Genomic DNA, 22,595 nt, shown 5'->3' with positions numbered 1-22,595 from the left:
TTCCTGGTCCCAGATGGCTTGCTTGCTTTCCACAAAGGTACACTGCTTCTCTAGGTTTGGCACACTATTGCTTGCATCTGCAGGAGAGCACGATGCATTGTGCTTGGCTTCGGATAAAATGCAAATCTAAAGGGGGAGCTGAGTTAGTCATCGAGGTCTCAACATTTTAGGTGTTTTTAATCTATTATTTCCCAAAGTTCTATAATGTTCTTTGTTCTTTAAACATATTTGCTTTATAAGATATCTTATGATCATACCGGTCAGAATTTCAACCTGCACAGCAGCAGTACTGGCCTCATAGGTTAATAAGACACTAAAATGAAACCAATTGAGAAAGTTAGATGTCTTCATTTTATTTCCCATTTTTTTCATTTCAATTTTAAAAGTAAGGTTTTCAATTTATTGAGTAAAGCAAGGAAGCTAATTTTCTTTCATAATTTTGAAACTGGCTCTGAGTCAATTCTGAAAACGAACCTATAAAAGAAGAAACCTATAATGGGAGAATAAACAGTTTCCCTAGTACAACCTCCCTATATGGCCACTTTGAAGGGTAGGTTGACTTGAAAATAAAATCAAGCTAGGTGTGGTGGCATATGCTTGTAATCCCAGTACTTGGGAGGCTGAAAGAAAAGGATCACAGGTTCAAGGTCAGCCTCAGCAAGTAGTAAGATTCATCAATCTAACAAGACCTTGTCTCTAAATAAAAATAAAATAGGGCTGGGGATGTAGCTCAGAGGTAGAATGCCCCTGAGTTCTATCCCAAGCATCACACACACAAAAAGACTTCAGACTCTGAGCAACCTAATAAAACCCTGCTTCAAAACAAAAAGTAAAAGGGGCTATAGGTGTAGCTCCAAGGTAGAAGTACCTGGGTTTAATTCCCAGCACCAAGGAAGAGAGGGAGAGAGGGAGGGAGGGAGGGAGGGAGGGAGGGAGGGAGGGAGGGAGGGAGGGAGGCAGGCTTAATCACTTTAATGAAACCAATTCAGTCCTCATATCAGACTTACCATTACTTTTTTCCAACACTAGCTGAACATAAGAGAAAAAAGAAGAAAATTTTAACTCATGTATATTTAACATAAATCACTAAGTTGATTATTCCTCTTTATCTTCAGAGACCAAAAAAATGAAAGAAAAAAAAAAGCAGATTGCCCAACGTGGTGGTGCAGACTCATAATCCCTGCACTTGGGAGACTGAGACAGGAGGATCGCACAGGTTCGAAACCAGCTTCAACTACTAAGTGAGGCTCTCAGCAACTTAGTGAGACCCTGTTTCCAAATAAAATTAAAAATAGGTCTGGGAGTATAGCCCGGAGGTAGAAAGCCACTGGGTTCTAACCCCAGTGCCACCAAAAAAAAAAAAAAAAAAAAAAAAAAAAAAAAAAAAAATCTGATTAAAAGCTAAATATCTTCTACAACTAAGTGAGACCCTGTTTGTTTTTTGTTTTTTTGTTTTTGTTTTTTGTGGAACTGGGGATTGAACCAAGGAGCATTCTACCTCTGAGCTACACACCCAGTCCTATTTTTTATTCTTTATTTTGAAACAGGGTCTCACTAAGTTGCAGAGGGCCTCACTAAGTAGCTGAGGCTAGCCAAAAACCTGAAATCCTCCTGTCTCAGCCTTCCATGTATTGGGATTACAAGCAAGTGCCACCATGCCCAGCTGAGACCCTGTTTAAAAAAATATATAGGGCTGTGGTAGAGCCCAGAGATAGAATGCCCCTGGGGTTCAACCCCCAGTATACCAAAGAATGAAAAAAAAGTTAAACAAATAGGTTACACTAGGAATTGAACAGTTACCTATTTTAATTTTTCATGAATTTTAAGAATACATTATCTCAATATAAAATATTCTTCAGGGCACATTTCATAAAACATACCAAAATATATCCCTTATACAAGTTGAGTATTCTGTATTCAAAATGGCTGGGACCTGAAGTGTTTCAGATTTCAGATTTTCTTATATTTTAGAATATCTGCATATACATAAAGAGATATATTGGGGATGGGACCCAAAACTAAACACAAAAATCATTTTGCTTTATATGTGCTCATTAACCCCTAGAGTTAGGGTTAATTTTATGCAGTATTTTTGGTGTACTAATGCTTTGACTAAAACCTGTCACCTGAGGTTAGATGCAGAATTTTCCACAAGGGGCATCATGAGGGTACTCAAAAAGTTTTTAATTTTGGAGCATTTTGAATTTGGGGATTAGGGGTGCTCAGCCTAGAATAAAATGTTTTATGGCCCACAACACAGCATTTATTGGGAAAGATTTATGGGAAACACAAATTCTTGCATTATAAAATATAAAACATAGCTAGGCTTGGTGGCACAGGTCTGTAATCCCAATACTTTAGATCACAGACAGGACAACTGCAGGTTCAAAGCCAGACTCTGCAACTTAGACATTTTTTTCTATATAAAAAACAGAATAGGGATAAGAGTGTGGCTTGAAGGTAAAATGCCCCTGCGTTCAATCCCCAGCACCACAAAATAAGTAATATATAAATAAAACATAAAAGATGATCTAATGATAGCAATAACCCTACGAACAGCACTAAGAATATCCAACCCACCATTTTTTAAATAATGAAAATACCATTCATAAGCCATATTGGGGGGGGAGGGGGTTGAGGATCAAATTATCTATCTACATAGCTTAAAGACTGAAGTATGTAGTAGTTCAGAAAATCCTCAGAATTAACCTGATCCTACTTTGTTTGAATAAGTCACTCCTTGGATGTGAAACTGCTCTGCTTCTAGACAGTTGCTACTGACCTATTACTTATTTGTGCTTGATCATGACTGAGAAGGTGTTTTATGCCCTGCTGCGTCCCCTTCCTCCCTTACCGCGTCCCTAACTGGTTTTAGCAGCCTTCCACGTGGTGAGGACAAAGTTCAGGGCACCAGAAGCGATTTCTCCATGTGAGTGGTTCCCCCATTGTTGTCGGGGTTTTTTTCAGTTTTGCTTTTCTGTTTGTTTTTCATTTAGATAACACACATTGAGTATTATTCTAGGAGCGGACAATTCAGGGTGGACAAGACAGACAAGGTCAACAGTCTTATATAATTTAATTCTAATAAGGGAAGAAGTAAAAATAAATAAGACAAATACAGAAAGGTGGTCTAAGACGGCTATGAAGAAAGTAACAGAGGGTTTTGCAGTTAAGCTGGGGCTACTTTACAATAGAAAACTCAGGAAGCTCTCCAGAGGAGGAGAAATCCCAACCGGAATAACACGGAGGGGCCAATCACACAAAGTTCTGGAAAGAGCGCGCCAGGCAGAGGGACAGCATGTGCAGAGGCGTGACAGAGACCCAGCTCCATACTCTGGGGAAGGGATCCCTACTTACCTGGGCAACGAGGCGGGACAGCGTGTATGAGGGAGAAAACAGCAGAAGATGAGGACGGGGGTAAGCAAGGACTGTGTGGGTAATACAGGGCCTCGCACGTGGTGGCAAGAAATTTGGCTTATATGCCGAGCATAAATGAGAGTTTTAAAGAGAAGCATATTATCAGCTCTAAGCTTTGTAAAAAGCACTGGGTCTAAAGAGAGAGTAAGAAATAAAAAATAGGAAGAAGACCAGATTGGACATCATGTAAGATAGAGAAAGATGAGGGACACTGGGACTGGGGTGGCAACGGTGGAGATGGAATTAAATGAAATTGCTAAATAGGGATGACCAGGAGAGGCCAAACTTAGGGGAAAGGGAAATCAAGGTACGAAGTGCAAGGTGATAACCAAGCTGGGCGCTTACAATCTTAGTACTTGGGAGGCTAAGACAGTAAGCTCAAAGGCTCACATCCAGCCTCGCCAACTTAGTGATGCCCTCCACAGTGTAGTGAGACGCTGTTTCAAAATTAAAAACATCCAGTCGGGTATGGTGGTGCAGGCTTGTAATCCTAGTACTTGGGAGACTGAGACAGGAAGATCGCAGGTTCAAGGACAGCCCCAGCAAGTAGTGAGCCTCTCACTAACCTAGTGAAACCCTGTTTCAAAATAAAAATGAAGTAAGCCAGGCATGGTGTTACACACTTGTAATCCCAGTACTTGGGAGGCTGAGACAGGAGGATCACACAGGTTCGAAGCCAGCCTCAGCTACTTAGTGAGGTTCTCAGCAACTTAGTGAGACCCTGTTTCCAAATAAAATAAAAGAGTATAGCCTAGAGATAGAAAGCCCCTGTGTTCCATCCCTAGTACTGCAAAAAATAAAATAAAATAAAAAATAAAAAAATAAAAATGAAGTAGGGCTGGGGGTGTAGCTCAGAGATAGTATGCCCCTAGGTTCCACCCCTAGTATCACAGAAGAAAATTTTAAAACATCCATTAAAAAACACCAAAATGGTGCTGCAAATATTACCTTCTACAAATTTTAACAACCTCAATGTACTAGGAAGGCACTATTTTAAAGTTAAACATGTGGGAGAACCAAGGAAGTTAAATTCACATTCTATAGATTACTCAAGTAGAAACTGTCAAGTGGGAATTCTTGGTAACATCAAGGGAGGTAGTTTATTCTAGTACTTTATTACAGAAATTGCAGCTCACCAATGATACGATAAAATGCTAAGCAGAAAAGCATTTGCATACTCTCACTCCTAGTCTTTTATGTGACATTTAACTACATGACTGTTAGTATTATTATTTATTTTTTCTAGTTGTGGTTTGTTTTCTCAACCTGATTATAATATTTTTGATGCCAATAACTTTTATAATTTTTTAAAAGCCCAATACAACACTTAGCACAATGCTAAGCACTCAGCACTCATAAAATCTTAGCATATACTAAAAATCAAGTTAAACTCAAAAGCTGATGATACTAAAGCCTAGAGGGTCTCGTAGGCACTCTGTGAAAGCCCTGGGACTGGAAACCACTCCTAGGGTTCTCCGGCCACACTGTGGTCTCCTTGGCTTGGCATCTTCGCTTGCCCTTGTATTTCCAGCACTGAGAGCTGGTGTCCAACAGGTGGATACTCTGACCACTGTGGATGGGGATAAAGGTTTGCTGAATAAATGCCCAAATCTTATTCAGTCTTGTGTTCCTGGAATTGGAATGATGTTCTCATCATTGCCTCTGAGAAAGGTAAAAGGTGGTTATTTGTCAAAGAATCTCCCTTTGAAGAGCTATATATACAACCCAGAGTTTAAAATTTAAGTTATTAGCTAGAATTACTCTGTTTCCCCAATACTGATAGTAGCAAATATTTGTTGGGCATTTACTATGTGGTGGGTACTACTGCAAATTCTTTAGATTAAAATGTTAACTCATAGCAATGTTCTAAGATGGGCACTATTATCATAAGATGGGCACTATTATCATCTCTTTTTTTTTTCAGTACTGGGGACTGAACCCAAGGACATTCTACCCCCAAGCTACTAAAACCCTCAGCCCTATTTCTCATTCTCTTTTTTTTTTTTTTTTTTTTTGGAAACAGCATCTCACTAATTTGTGGAGGGCCTCACTAAGTAGCTGAGGCTGGCTATGAACCTGTGATTCTCCTTTCTTAGCCTTCCAAGAGCTAGGATTACAAAGCATGTGCCACTATGCCCAGCCACCTCCATTTTATAAAAGAGGGAAACTGGCTGGGTGTGGTGGTGCACAGCTGTAATCCCAGGATTTGAGGATCACAGGCTCAAAGCCAGCCCAGGCAAGTTAACAAGGCCCTCAGCAACTTAGTGAGACCCTGTTTCAAAGTAAACAATAAAATAGCGCTGGGGTGTAGCTCAGAAGTAGAATGCCCCTGGGTTCAATCTTTAGTATCACAAAAATAATATATAACTTGCTAATAAGTGAAAGAGCTGAATCCAGACCTGGGAAATCAGGCTCCAGAGTCCATTTTCTTAATCACCCCCCACTAAATCATCTTTCAATAATTAAAAAAAAAAAAAAAAGACCACCAGAATTAGTGATTTTTTTTTTTTTTTTTTTTTTTTTTTTTTTTTTTGCAGTACTGGGGATGGAACCCCGGGGCATTGCTTCTCCGAGCTAAACCCCCAGCCCTATTTTTTAGTCTTTTTATTTTTTGAAACAGGGTCTCATTGAGTTGCAAAGGGCCTCACTAAGTAGCTGAGGCTGTCTGCAAACTGCGATCTTCCGTTCTCAGCCTCCCAAATACTGTGATTACAAGCGTGCGCCACCATGCCCAGCATGAAAATTTTTGATTATGCATCTTTAACACATGACATTTTATTAAGTACCCATAATAAAATAAAGTAAAAGATTTCAACAAGAGGTTCTACAAATCAGTAGTATAATGGAAAGGAACTGAGGGAGGGAAGTGGGGACAGAAACACAAGACCTAAGGAGAAGGACAGTTCAAATAAGGTTTCATCCATTCGTGACGGTACCACCACCCATCTCAGTCACGGGTACTGGAGGGAGCACCGTGGAAGAGGGAGGGGTACACCGAGTGATGTGTGTATCTCGTGTACTTATGTATCACTTGAATCTCACTATGATGTATAATCATAATGTGCCAATAAAAATATAAAAGAGGTTCTACAACATATATATTAATAAAAATTACCAGTAATGAGAATTGTCTACATGTATATCAATGACACAAAAGAGAGAATAAAGTCTTTGTAATTTACTTACTAAGAATCTATAAGGCTGACACTATCGGTTGATTTAACCAACCCTTTACATAAACTCTAAAAAATGGTGAAAGGTAAATTCAGATTTGACTCCTCTTTAAATATTGTACGTTCCTAGTTACTGAGATATGATTCAAATTACCAAGGCTTCACTATAAAAGGGAAAGCTGGCAAATTCACTATGCTTTATAGGATGTTAGCGACAGTCAAGAATTAATCTGGATTAATAAAAACACATGGAAATATTCTAAAACTTTTAAAACATTAGCATTTTTGAGACAATGCAAAAGAAAATATATCCTTTCTGGCTTAAAGCTAAACCTATTATTTGATACAGTCTGAAAAAAATAATGATTTAGACCATTTCTATTCTTTAAACCACCAAAAAAGAACAAAGTAGATGAATCCAGGGTTCCTTTCCTGAGTCTACGTCAATTTCCTTTGCCCTGGCTATTAATTTACCACTTGGCATGTTCCCCTACATAGCTTCCTGTTTTCTTGATAATGACGTTTGTGCTTGGCCAACAATATTTCACATCAGCTGAGAAGGAAGCGTTCAGCTTTGGCAAGCTAAAATAACAGGTGACTGAAATAATGCAGGCTTGAAAACCAATAATTACCTCGCAAATAACTTTTAAGTAACAAACTACAGTGAGTAATTGTCAGCTCATATTCACCACATTTTCATTAGAGAATTTATTTTTCCTAAATTAAATCTAACATCAATAACTCCATTCAGACTAAATCAGTTTCAAAATCATCATAGTTCCGAGGCTGAAATGCAGCAGTAAAGATGCTAGAAGACTAATTGTAGGGGATCTAAACACCCTCCTAAATAATCTACAAAATGTAAAGACATTCTAACTCCTTACTCAAGGAATAGTCGGCCTTGGATGGGGCTATAGACCGTTAAGTGGGCTAGATACAATCCCACAAGGTGAAGTCTTAGGTTCTTCTCCAAGAAAAGGCATAAATTAAAATTGGTAACAGAAAGCAGGAAAATTGCACTAAAGTGTTTTTTTCATGTGGTTCCCCAGAAGTATGGGACTATTTACTTGATAACACATGATATTCCCAATACACCAAGTATGTCCTATGTATCTCTAAAGCCTAAAAACTATTTCTAGACCCTACTATAAAGTATTTAATTCCTAGCATTGGGTTCCAATACTAGGAATTATTAGGGTTCCAAAATACCAAATAAGTGATTCATCCCAGAATGTTTTAAAAATTATAAAATTAAAATACTTAAGAAAATGTGCTTGCCCGTTCATGTGGTATCAGCTGTAATTCCCAGCTTCTACATCCTATCTCCATTTATAAATGATAGATTTCAATTCTACTTTATGTATGGAGTGTTTTCAATGTTGGTAGGTGTTCCTATAACAAAAGTGTGGCTTACATCACAATGTGATTTCAGTAGGAATGATGGCTCAAGTACTATTTTTTACAGTTAACTAGGAGGGAGAAAATCCTTTAACTTTTCAGAGAGATGTTTAGCCCATTAATTTTCAACCTTTCTTCTTTTTAAATATGTGCATTCAATTCACTCTGTTAACAGAATGATGGAGAAAATGAGTAGGACTTTCCCATTAAGTGCAGAATAAGTGATAAAATTAAACATCCATGCATGGTTTTAAAAGTTTCCTGTAAACTAAAATGAAAAGAAATATCCTAAATGTGATAAAGGCTATCTAAAAACAACCTACAGCAACATGGCACCTATGACAAAGAGTTAAATTTTTCCTATGAGATAACGAGCCGGGGATGACGCGGGAGGTCCTGGCCAGGACAGAGGAGCAGGGGGAAGAGAGTAAAGACAACAAGAAGAAGAAAGGCACAATTACCTACAGAAAATACATGCATATAGCAAGTTCTCACAAAACTTTATATGTGCTATTGGAACTAATGTGTACATTTAGCAAAGTTGCTTGACATCGAACATACAAAATATCAATTGTGTTTCTGGACTATTTTACTTTTTTTGCCACTACATATGGAACCCAGAGGTTTTTTGTTTTGTTTTTTAATCTCAAATCTACATGCCCAGGCTGATTTTATTTCTTATTTGGAAACAGGGTCTCATGGGTTGCTGAGAGCCTTGCTAAATTGCCAAGGTTGGCTTTGTTTATTCATTGAGGGTCTGGGGATGGAACCCAGGGGTATTCCACCTCTGAGCTACACCCTTGACCTATTTTTTATTCTTTATTTGGAAACAGGGTCTCACTAAGTTGCTGAGAGCCTCACTAAGTAGCCAAGGCTGGCTTCAAACCTATATGATCCTCCTGCCTCAGCCTCCCAAGCCCTGGGATTACAAACGTGCGCCACCACACCCGGCCCTCAACTGTGTTTCTGAATGCCAATAGGAAATAAAGCTTTCACAAAAATGCCATCTAAAATAACATCAAAAGGGCTGGGGATGTAGCACAGTGGTAAAGAGTTTGCCTAGAGTACACAGGGTCCTGGGCTCGAGTTCCAGCACCTCAAAACAATAAAATAAAATAACATTAAATGATCAATATAGAGAAATAAATGGCACAAACAATGTACAAGTTCTTTATGCAGAAAGCTATCACTGTAATAAAGGGAAAATGAAGAAAACAAATACACAAAACATACAATGTTCAAGAGCTGAAAGATTCATAATATGTCAGATCTCCCTCATTGGCTTGGAACCTGAGAGTTCTAAATGTAAATGGAATGCCAAGAACCAAAAAAAAAAAAAAAAGACCAACTTCTCTTGAAATTTTGATAAGAACATTCATAATAGCCAAAAGGTAAAATAGCAAAATAGCCACCTATAGATGAATGGATAGAAAAAATGTGTTATAGACCTACAATGGAATATCATTCAGCCTTAAAAAAGAGGAAGGAAATTTTAACACATACTACAACAAGGATAAACCTTGAGGACATTATGCTACCTGAAATAAGTAGTCACAAACAGTCAAACTCTTGCAATTCTACTTATATAAGGGACCTAGAGTAGCCAGGTTCCTAGAGACAAAGAGTAGGATAGTGGCTGTCATGGGTCAAGGGGAGGGAGATATAAGGAGTTAGTGTTTGATGGATAAAGAATTTCAGTTGAGGATAATGAAAATGTTCTGGAGAGATATGGCAGTGATGGTTGTAAAATAATCTGAATTTTTTTTTTTTTTTTGGTAGTACTAGGGATTGAACTGAAGGGCATTCTATCTCAGAGATACACCACTGGCCCTATTTTTTATTCTTTATTTGGAAATAGTCTCACTAAGTTGCAGAGGGCCTCACTAAGTAGCCGAAGCTGGCTATGAACCTGCAGTCCTCCTGTCTCAGCCTCCCAGGTACTGGGAATTACAAGTGTGTACCACCAAACCCAGCTTAATTTGAATATCTTTAATGCCACTGCTCTATATGGTTAAAATGATAAATTTTATGTTATGCATGTTTTTAAGTTCAACTATTTATTACTGTGTTCAATAAAATAATTATAACATAATTTTGAAGACTTCGATTTAAGTCAAACAGCTTTTAGAAATGTCTCAACGAGTTCAATCTGGAGCCTTTGCTATTATCCAAGGTCAACTAAGAGATTATGAAACAAAAAGGGAAGCACAAAGTAAACAAAACAAATTTATCCATCCAAAAAATTTGAGTCTGGTAAACAGCTGTAAGAAGGCACAAAATGCTCATTTCTATTTCGTGCAGGTCTCAGCATGCTCTCATACTAGAGAATGACAGCAAAAGAAACTTGGAAACAGTACATTGGCACATAGCCCCAGTACTTGGAAGACTGAGAAAGGAAGATTACAGGTTCAAGGCCAGCCTCAGCAACTTAGCAAGACTCTTAGCAACTCAGTAAGATCCTGTTCAAAATAAATAATAAAGCCGGGCGTGGTGGCGCACCCTTGTAATCCCCGCGCTTGGGAGGCAAAGACAGGAGGATCGCACAGGTTCGAAGCCAGCCACGCGCGCTGGCTTAGGAGACCCTGTTTCCAAATAAAAATGTAAAAATAGGTCTAGGAGTGTAGCCCGGAGGTAGAAGGGCTTCCGGGAACCCCAGTACCACCACAAAAATAAAAAATTTAAAAAATTTTAAAATAATAATAATAAATAATAAAAAGGACTGGAAGTGTACCGCAGCGATAAGCCACCACTGTGTTCAATCCCCACTACCAAGAAAAAACCCTTCACATTCCATATTATATACTGGCAGCACACAAATATCCTTCATTCTCTTCATTTTTGTTTGTTTGTTTTTGTTATTGTTTGGGGTGTGTGTGTGTGTGGTTCTGAGGTATTCTAACCCAGGAGTATTCTAACCTCCGAGCTACACCCCCAGCCCTATTTTTTCTTCTTTATTTTGAAACAGGGTCTCACTGAGTTACAAAGGGCTTCACTAAGTGGCTGAGGCTGTCCTTGAACAGCCATCCTCCCGCCTCAGCCTCCCAAATGCTGGGATTACAAGCGTGCGCCACCACACCCAGCCTCTTAGTTTTGCTGTTAAAATATAACTTATATATACTTAAGTGTATAGATCTAACATGTACAGACCTTAAGTTTCAGTTTTTATAGTTTGACAGCTTTCACACCCACCTAACTACCACCCAAATGAAGGCGTAAAACATTTACATAACTCTAGAAAGTTCTTTAATGTACCTTTCAATGTAATCTTCCCTTCAAGCGATGGCATTTGTATGTATGCATGCTAGAAATAAGTCTTTGGTAAGACATAGGTATTGTAATTAGTTTCTCCCAGATTGTGCCTTACAAATTTATTTCTAAAAGTGTCAAATTTATGTAATTTCCACATACTTGGACTTTTATTTTCCTTTTCTGTTTCATGCTCCTTGTGTCCTTTTTCAAAAATCTTTACCTACTAAGAATTATGAAGATGTCTCTATGTTTTCTCCTACAAATCTTACCATCTTATCTTTATATTAACTTCTATGATTATGTTTTACATATTCTAGCACAATAAAAATTAGTAGCAGTTTGATTTACAAGATCAAAAATTATTCTGAATCTTAGTCATTCAAATACCAATACTGGCCATGAAAAGTGGCCCACACATGACTGTAATCCCAGTAGTTGGGAGGCTGAGACAAGAGGATCACAGGTTCTAGGCTAGCCTCGGCAACTCAGAGATATCCTGTTTCAAAATGAAAAATAAAATAGGGCTGGGATACAGCTCAGGGGTAGAATGCCTCTGGGCTCAATCTCTAGTACAACAAAAAATAAAATACTGATATCGGTTCAAAGACAAATAAACCAGTGAAGAAGAATAAAGAGAGCAGAGAGGGAGCCTCACATATGTACACTTAATCTACGACAGAGGCAGCTCTGCACAGCAGTAAAGAAAAGAAATTGTTTTCAATAAACGGTGCTGGGTCAACTAGAGATCCTTATACAGAAAAATATAAATCATGACCCCTGCCTCATGCCGTCCACTGAAGCCAAATCCAGGTGAAAAATAAAATATTTTTAGAAGATAACTTAGGGAAGGGGGCTAAACAGAAGGTTGTTTTCATGAACTTGGAAAGGTCAAGGTTTTAGACTTGTCAAAAGTTGACAAACTTAAAGGAAAACTTCATAAAAGTAGGGAATAAATATATGAAAAAGTATGTAATTGGTCACTAAGCAAGTGGAATTTAAATTTACAATGAGATACTATAGCCCACCAGGATGGTTAAAATTAAACTGACGATAGCAAATAGTGGCAAGGATATAGATGCCTAGAAACTCATATTCACTGTTGGTGAAATTAACTGACATAACCATTTTAGAAAACTACTGGCCAGTATTTATTAAAGATGAATATGGGAACACTATGACATAGCAATTTGACTTTTAAAATAACCCAAGTAAGATATGTATAAATATTCTCAAAGGTTATATATATAAACAGGTATATAGCAACAGCATCCTTTGAAACAGTCCCAAAATGAAAAATTAAAATGTAATTTTAAACTCAACAACAAACTGCCCATCAGCTCTAGGACAGAGATAAAAATCAGGATGTAATTATAAAATAAAATACTGTATAACAATAAACTATACCAACATGCTACAATATGAATGAATCTCACAAATATATCGTCAAATGAAAGAATATGTAATTATATGATTCCATTAAAGTTCAAAACCAAAAGGCAACTTTAATGTTTTGTGTACTAAGTGATAAAATATTATACAAAAGCAATAAAAAGATTATAACAAAGGGAAGTTGTGACTGGGAGATGGGGAAGGTGCACATAGAGGACTCCTGGGGTGTTGCCAATGTTTTATTTCTTGACCTGAGTGGTGCTAACCCAGATGCTCATGTCTGAATATTTATTACAATGTAAATACATGTTGAACTGTCTGTGTTAATAAGCCCTCCAGGTGACTGGAATGCACAGTCAAGTGTGTGAAGCAGAGCTGTTTTTGGGGGGTGTTTTGGGGTTTTTTTGTTTGTTTGTTTGTTTGTTTGTTTGTTTTTTGGTGGTACTGGGGGTGGAACCCAGAGGCTTTATATCTCCAAGCTATACTCCCAGATCTATTTATATTTTATTTGAAAACAGGGTCTCACTAAGTATGAGGCTGGCTTTGAACCTGTGTGAGCCTCCTGTCTCAGCATCCCAAGCACGGGAATTACAAGTGTGCGCCACCACGCCAGGCTTGAAGCAGAGCTTTAAACTGTACTGTGTAAGTTTAGTGATGGTCACAGTAATCTGCCTAGGATTTTCTCTGTCTTTGGATCAACACAGCCACCTGCACATGCAAGTTCATATTATCCTCTGTAGGGATAGTAAATCATTCAGAAAGAGCTACCTCTTGTGCTTTCTTTTTTCTTCTATATTACAACTCTTTTTAACTTAGCTAGGAAGTTTTCCAAAATTTGTGATTGGGAATACACATTTATTGCCTCCAGATGGAATTCGCAAGTGTTTGTTAAGCATTTTTTTGTGCTTGTCACAAAAAAAATGCTATAGGTGGGTGGCCTGAGTTCAAATGAGTATGTAAGACCACTCAATGGAGAACAGAAAACATCTGGGGGAAGGGACGGTAAAATACGTACCTGTTGTATTAGAAAGAAATTCATGCATAGCAATAGTCATATACCGATTGACCCTGGCCCATGGGTAGCTCCCACCCAGTTGCTCAATTGTCGGGAGGGAGGGTGAGAGCTCCGCGGCCCAGAACGGTCTACGTGGTGCTTCCAATTACTCAGAGGCCTGCAGCACACTGTGATGTGCCCCATGGGCGGAAAGCATTGTCTAGTTCATACTAAAACCCTTGAGAAATGGACAAGTGGTTTAAGCTGATTCTTAAAAAGAAGATGTGGCTAGAAAATAACACCAATAAGGCAAGCACAGGCAAATTCTCAAAATCTTTCATAAAACTAGTGAGTAGGACTGAAAACTAGTTTTACAGCATACCATATGATGATATGGCATTTCTTCCATTATTATCTTCATATCTTTTGATATGATAGCTATGATATTATATATTTATAATATATAAAATAACATGTTCTTTATATATTATAAATAATATAAATTATTTTAGAGTACTGCTTCTTTCATCTTTAGTTCATTTCAATTTATAATTTAGATATCCTTATAATACATAAGCATATTTTATAATTAGGTAAAAATGCATCTATTGGGGTTTAAAATCAAATCGTTTACAATGCACTGGTCTGAATGTTTTGTGTTCCCTCAAAATTCATATAATGAAATCTAACCCCGAAGGCGTGGTATTAGGAGGCAGGAGATGTGTAGGTCTGAGAGCTCTCAGGAAGGGGAGCCCCCTTACAGAAGAAGTGTGAGGGCCCACGCTGGCCCCTTTGGCCTCCTTCCACCTGAGGACACACGGAAAGGCCCATGTTATGAGGACAGGGCCTTCAACAGACACTGAGTCTGTGGCCCTATGTATCAGTGTGGACTTCTCACCCTCCAGAACATGACTGATGAATTCCTATTGTTAATAAACTACCCCATGTAAGGGAATTTGTTCAGCAGCCCTAATGGGAAGAAGACAGGATGGCTAATCAAAAAAGTTTGGAGATGACTGCTCTAAGAGTTACAGAAAGGAGTCTCTCTTCAAGAACCTTGCACTGTAATCAGAAGACAAAAAAATCCAGCATTGAAAGTCAAGACACAATTTAAGTAACAATTCAAGACAACAATAAATACAAGTCACAAAGCAATTAACATGATTAATTGCCAAATTAGTGGTTAAAGAATATAAGTGCAATTGGATTTAAAAGAGCAGAGAAACTGCTTTTAGCTGGAGTAATCGAGGAAGGCTCATTGGGAAAAGGGCCTTTAAAAATGAACTGGATCTGGTCAAGAGAGAGGAAGGAAGAACCTTTCCCTGCAGTCGCCCTGAAGAAAGGAGAGATGCCCTTCTGGACTGGAAGCTCCAGAGAGAAAGGGAGCCCAGAGCCCCGACCCCTTTGCATCCCAAGGAACCTGCTGGCACACAGCGGCACATCTATTTCAGAAACATGCTAGGATCACGAAGAATTGGAGAGGACAAGCCACTCCAAGATCACTTCAGCACCAACAAACTGCACTTCCACTGCATTCCAGTGGTGGGGATGCTGGTAATCCTCCCATTAGTAAAAAGTTATGGCTTTTAGTAAAATTATGGCATGGTGGTGCACACCTGTAATCCCAGTACTTGGGAGGCTGAGACAGGAGGATCACAGATTCGTAGCAGGAGGCTGAGACAGGAGGATCACAGATTGCTCAGCAAATGAACAAGCCTCTCAGCCACTTAGTGGGGCCCTGTTTCAAATACAAAATAAAATAGGGCTGGAGGTATAGCTCAATGGTAGAACACACCTGAGTTCAATCCCCAGCACCGACACCAAAAAAATAAATAAAAAATTATAAGAACTAAGGCCCACTGCCATGCTATTTTTCACTTAAGGTACAATGTAATATTATAAAAGGTAATTTTTACATTAAAGATTGTTGACTTTTTCAGTAAAGCTATTCCTATAACCTTTCAGGGCCATCCTTTCCACTCCTTGTGGATATATTCCCTACACTCTGAACTGCAGGCTTTAAATCCCTTATCATTTGCATACTCTCTCTCTAAATCCCACCTAGATTCCTGCCCAAACTGGAAAAGCCTCAGGAGTATTTATCTTGGCGGTGTGCGTGCACTGGTAGCCCGATCCTCCAGGGAGGAAGCTCAGCAGAGCTTTGAAGAGTTTCATTCGTCAGCTTTCACGCTGGAGGCTTCATTTCTGTTGGTCTCTGCACACTGCTTCATCTTGCTAGCTGCTCAGTATATGCAGTTCTCACAAAAAGCAAATCTGAGTGACTGTAGACAGTACAGTAGGAAACGACAGCTTTACAAACATGCAAACACTCTCTCTACTCAAGCCACGCTTTTTCAGTATACAGGGCAAATATGCAGAGAAATGATGCTCAGTCTGAGTTTTACTGATCCTACTACAGGAAAACTGGGGTAGAGAGGAGCGGGGTGGGATGCTAAGGAAAATAAACCAAGTGACGTGTGCGTATATGACTGTATAATTTTGAATCTCACTATGTTGCATAATTATAATGTACCAACAAAAATACTTTTTAAAAAATTGAGAGAAGTCTTCATCCTTAGAGCATCTGCCATATTTGTCAAAAATGAGATTACCCAATATTTATTGTTGCACTTCTGAGATAGAATTCTAAAACAGGCCAACTTCTTGACTGTCTAAATGCCAAAAGCTATCTAGAGCAGGTTTGATCAAATAGGGGTCCTTGAGCCAGGCGTGGTAGCACACACTTGTAATCCCAGCATTCAGGAGGCTGACAGGAGGATCACAGGTTCACGGACAGCCTCCGCTACTTAGTGAGGCCCTCTGCAACTCAGTGAGAACCTGTTTCAAAATAAAGAATAAAAAATTGGGCTGAGGGTATAGCTTGAAGGCAGAAAGCCCCTGGGTTCCATCCCCAGTAGTACTGCAAAAAAAAAAAAAAAAAAAAGGAGTCCATGGACCAGTTCTGGCCTGTAAACTATTGCTAATCTGCAATGAGAAAAGCACAGAAATTGAATGTAAGAATTTTAAAACTTACAGTGATGTGTTAAAGTGATGTTAAGTCTGGTGAATCCCAAGCCTGGAATTTCATACATTTTTAATTTCATTTTTTACTAATTAATCTTTACAATATTTCACAATAGTATTGGTTGGTGACCAATTAGAAATTTTTTTGTAAACTCTGGTCTTTCATCAAAAGCAGTCTGAGAAACACTTCACTAAAGATTCTTTAGAGGCTGAAGATTCCTAAATATGAAGATAAACTGCTTCCCTTTGATGTCCCCCAAACTCCCTAATCATCTTGGTTTTCTCGCAATAGTAACAAATGTTATTAATTTATTTCTCTCCAAGTGTTCTTTTGCTATCACAACTCAGTTCACGGTGATATTAACAGAGTTCCCTGCCCAAAACTTATCACCAGATAACCTGACCATTCGGATCCTCCAGTGCTGCTTCATTTTCTTCCAGATGCAGCTCAGATTCTTAGATCCATCGCTCATAAGAAGATATTAAGTAATTTGATGACCCAGCTGGGAGTTCACTCAATATGGCAATATGAATGCTGGCACGACCTATGGTAGCCATTGATGAGTTTTTAGAAACTCTGAAGATGGTATAGTTCACTTTATTTTATTTTATTTTATCTTATTTTTTGGTGGTACTGGAGTTCCTGGAAACCCTTCTACCTCTGGGCTACACTCCCAGACCTATTTTTATACTTTTTATTTGGAAACAGGGTCTCTTAAGCCAGCGCGGCTGGCTTTGAACCTGCGCGATCCTCCTGTCTCCGCCTCCCAAGCGCAGGGATTACAAGCTGCACCACCATGCCCAGCTATAGTTCACTTTAAATCCCAGGCCTCTACACCTACAGTAATAATAGCCCATTATATCCTGAATTCATGTTAAAAAAAAAAACCTGTTACTGCTTCAATTCTGAAAATCTACCAATACTGACAACCTTCCCTTTGAACTACATTGGTCTCAAGAATCCTTTTCTGAACTACAAATTTCTTTAATTTCTTACATGAATATGTGCAAAAGTATATATAAATATATATATTTAAGCCAGGCGTGGTGGCGCACGCTTGTAATCCCCGCGCTTAGAAGGCTGAGACAGGAGGATCATGCAGATTCGAAGCCAGCCTCAGCTACTTAGAGAGGCTCTCAGCAACTTAGTGAGACCCTGTTTCTGAATAAAATATAAAATAGGTCTAGGTGTATAGCCTGGAGGTAGAAAGCCCCTGAGTTTCATCCCCAGAACTGCAAAAAAAAAAAAAGTATATATATATACATATATATATACAATATATATATATACAATGTGTACACACACACACACACACACACACACACACACACACACACACACATATACACACACACACATACCAGTGAAACCAGGTGTGGTGGTGCATGCTTGTAATTCCAGCATTGGGGAGGCTGAGACAGGAGGATCGTGGTTCAAGGACAGCCTCAGCTACTTAGTGAGGTCCTTTGCAACTCAGTGAAACCCTGTTTCAAAATAAAGAATAAAAAATAGGGCTGGGGGTGTAGCTCAGAGATAGATGCCCCTTGGGTTCCATCCCCAGTACCAAAAAAATAAAAAATAAAAAATAAATACCAGTGACAACTCCAAAAGATTTTATTACACAAAAATATCAATACTATTCTAAGGAAAAATTAAATACACAATGTTAAGCTGTGAGAAATTATTCTGCAATGCCAATAATTACATCATTCTTTTAGTTAAGATTTGCAGTATCATTCAAGCTGCCAATGCTTCAATACACTGTATAATGGGGTGGGGGAGAACGAAAAAGACTCAGAATTTAGGAGAAAAAGTAAATCACTGACATACTTAAATAACTTAAATATATTTATTTGATTTCTTTCCCAGCTCCAATAATGAAATTGTATTTCCTCCCCCATAATATTTTTAAAATAAGTTAAAGATTTATTTATTTTAGTACTGGAGAATAAACCAAGGGAGCATTCTACCCATGAGCTAAACGCCCAGCCCTTTTTTGTGTTTTATTTGGAAAAAAGGTCTTGCTAAGTTGCTGTCTTGCTAAGTTGCTGGGGCTGGCCTCAAACCTGGGATCCTCCTGTCTCAGCCTCCCAAGTACTAGGATTACAGATACGTACCATCACACCCCGCTAATTTTTAGACATCTACAAATTCTTATCAAATTATCTGTTGCCACATGTAACAAACTATCATCTAGAAAATATTTTCATTTTAGACAGCTATTTTTTCTAAACCATTTTTAAAACTGAGTTATTCTTCAACTTTCAGTCTTCATTTCCTAGAAAATTTCTAATTAAATTCTATCCAGTAACTGGGTTTTAAGTGGTCATACCCAAAGATATTTCAAAAATGGAGATAAGCTGGGCTTGGTGGCGCACGCTTGTAATCCCCGCACTTGGGAGGCTGAGATATGAGGATTGCACAGGTTCGAAGCCAGCCTCAGCTGGCTTAAGAGACCCTATTTCCAGATAAAATATAAAATAGATCTGGGAGTGTAGCCCGGAGGTACAAGGCCCCTGGGTTCCATCCCCAGTACCACAAAAAAAAAAAAAAAAAAAAAAATGGAGATGGTATGAAAACTCATTCTACATTGTATTGTATTAATGATTGTTTTCTTTTTCTGGCCAGTGTTTTCCTGAAAAAAGTATATATGTATGTATGTGAATATTATATACATATAATATATATACACATTTCTATAATATACATAAATATCATTTGGTAGAGATGACATGGAATCCAGTCCAGGCACCATTTATCAGCTGAATGAGTTTTGTAACCTCTCAGAGACTTATTTCTTCATGTGTTTAAAACTTCCCAAAGCAGAAGATCAAATTTACTAATAGATTTACTAGAAGCAAACACAGGCTTTAAAAAATTATATTTGAGACTTCTGGGAAAATGGTGACCGAGAAAAGCAGGGCTTAAGAGCCCCGCTAACAACCAGTCTCCATTACCACAAAATCAGCGCCTTTCATAGCCAGAAAACACCATCACCAGAAAAACAAAAACAACCACCAGGCTCCAGAGAGAAAGCGGACTGAGAACAGAGCTCAGGGCCACAGAGGAGACACACGAGCCCGAGGACGCGGCAGCAGCGCCATACTGCCGGCGGCAGCAGCGAATTCACCAGACGGCTATAGCGAGCCGCTGCGGAACAGCCAGGCGGGATCTTTCGGCGCAGGGAGCATCTAAAGCTCCCAGTGGCTGAGCTCAGCACACGCTGCAGGGACTCAGAGTGGAACTCAAAACCAGAGAAGAAAAAATACACCAGCCTCATGGCCGAGGGCGTAGCAGCGGCGCCATATTGCCACCGGCGGCAGCAGCAGTGAATTCACCGAGTCCAGTACAGATACATCTGCGTACTCAAGAACAGTGAGTCAAATTGCGGGCCACAGAGGAGAAATCCCAGTACTGTACTCCCTGGGACTTGACCCAGTAGGGGAGTGGCGGTGGCAGAGATATCACACCATAGGAGAACGTGCAACCTGGCACCCCCATAGTCTAAAGCAGCCTCTATCGACTCCCTGGGTCGGAGACTCTGTGATACAACCCAGTAAAGGAGTAGTGGGGTCAGAGATACCACAGACTCAAGATCCAGAGCACCTTAAGTGAAGTCATAGTGACCCAAGGGAAGAACCCAGAGAAGGCACACACTTCCGAAATCATGGGAAAGAGGAATAACACTGGAGCAATGAATGCCCACAACCCCACAACATCAGAACCCGATAAAACTGAAAATCAGAGATTTCTAGAAGATCAAATCAGGAAAATAACTGTAGAAATAATAGAGGTGCTTCGAAAAGAATTCAGAGAGAGCCAAAAAGAGATAAAGGATGCAATTAATGAAGTAAAGGCCTCAATTCAAAGCACGAACAACCGATTAGACCACATGGAGAACAGAATCTCGCTCTTAGAAGATGATCATTCCAAAAATGAACGCATAGTTTCTAATCTAGAAAAAAATATCCGACAGCAGGAATCTGATATTGAAGAAATATGGGCCCATTTTAAGAGAGCTAACCTAAGAATAATTGGAATAGAGGAGGGAAAAGAAAGTGAAACCAAAGGGATCAACAATCTCTTCAAGGAAGTAATAGCAGAAAATTTTCCAAACATAGAGCAAGAGGTTGATACACAGGTCCAGGAAACTTATAGAACTCCCTTTAGACAGGATCGGAGAAGAGGATCCCCACACCACATAATTGTCAAAATGACCAATGTGGAAGCCAAGCAGAGAATCTTAAAGGCAACAAAAACAAAGGGCCAAGTGACATTCAGAGGCAAACCAATTAGAATCACTCCAGACTTCCCAAACCAAGTTATGAGAGCCAGAAGGGCTTGGAGTAACATATTCCAAACTCTGAAAGAAAACAACTTCTAGCCAAAAATTTCCTACCCAGCAAAACTTTCTATCAAATTAGATGGAAAAATAAGAAGCTTCCATGACAAACAGAAACTGAAGGAATTTATGTCTTCAAAACCAGCGCTAGAGAAAATACTCAAAGAGATTAACTACAAAGAAGAAATAGGTAACACACACCAGAACCAGAGAAACAAGTGTTTCCATCCAACAGACAACTAAGATTGGTTATCTGTGGAGATTCATTATTTATGTTAGTCTTTTACCTATCTCTAAATGGTATTGTTTGCCTTTATTGTTAATTTTTAGGATGTCTAGTTGGAATATTAATATACCTTCAGATATAGCATTTGGAAATATTTTATCCCATTCAATTAGTAACTTTTAACTCTGTTTATATTGTCTTAGGATATACAATTTTTTTTATTTTTTAGGGAGTTTGTATACTCTTCTGTTGCCTGTGTCATTGAAATCATATCCAAGAAATCACTGCCAATTTCAATGTTGTGAGGTTTTATGACCCAGATTTTCTTCTAAAAGTTTATAGTCTTAAGATTTATATTTAGGTCTTTTATCTATTTTGAGTTAATATTTGTATATGGGATTAGGTAAGGGTCCAACTTTTTTCTTTTCCATGTAATTATTATGTTTCAACAATATTTAGTTAAAAGATTAATATTTCCATCACCAAATGTTCGTGGAAACCTTGTCAAAAATAACTTGACAATATAGGGAAGAATTTAGCTCTAGGCTTTTATTTAACTCCAATGGTTTATATATCTGCCTTTAGAACAGTACTATACTGTTTCAATTATTGTAGCTTTATATGGTTTGAAATCAGAAAATATATATCTTCTAGCTTTGTTCCTTTTCAAGATCGTTTTGGGTATCTAGAGTCCATATTCCATATTAGGATAGATTTTTTTTCTGAAAAATAAATATATAAATATATGATAGTTTCACCTAAAAAAAATAGAAAAAAAATATTCTCTGGTAAGAAAGAGAGCAAAAAGAAATATTGAAATGTTATCTTTAAGTCATCAAAAGCTTGGTATCAGACAAATGAAACTGTTATGTGAAATTATCATTTTTAATTTTGGATAAATTGCTATAATACTAGATGTCAACCACTAAGCCAAGCATGGGAAGGAGGGATGGGGAGAGAATGGGGTGGGGATTGGGTGGGGTTAACGGGGCGATGTGTGCATGTATGTCTACAAAAGTTTGTATCCCACTATGATGTATGAATACAATGCACCAATAAATTAAAAAAAATAAAATTTAAAAAAAAGAAAAAAAGAAAAAAAATTATATTTATATTATTCACAAATGATGAAATTCATTTATTGCTCCTTTCTTTATTAAAAAAAAAGAAATGAACATTAAGTCTATTTAGAGCTCTGAATCCACAATGAATTTGGTTAGTCTCTACTACCTAATTCACAGGAAAATCAATTTTATATCCTTTTCAAGGCTGTTATTGAAAGTTTGATTATACATAGATTACAAAAGTTTGATCAATATAGATTACATGCTCACACACAGATTCCTGATGATAAAGGCACAAAGAAGGGTCAAAGATGCCTC

General features: G+C 38.3%; 1 protein-coding gene across 1 annotated transcript in view; it reads right to left on the bottom strand.

Annotated features, from left to right (window-relative positions):
* The window catches only part of BABAM2 (BRISC and BRCA1 A complex member 2), a gene marked incomplete at both ends in the record, with an annotated part of 453,631 nt that overhangs the window by 410,323 nt on the left and 20,713 nt on the right, over nt 1-22,595 (bottom strand). The window lies entirely within an intron of this gene.

This window comes from Muscardinus avellanarius (genome assembly GCF_963383645.1).
Source record: "Muscardinus avellanarius genome assembly, chromosome: 15".
NCBI lineage: Eukaryota > Metazoa > Chordata > Mammalia > Rodentia > Gliridae > Muscardinus > Muscardinus avellanarius.
This window is presented reverse-complemented; position numbering and strand designations above follow the sequence as displayed.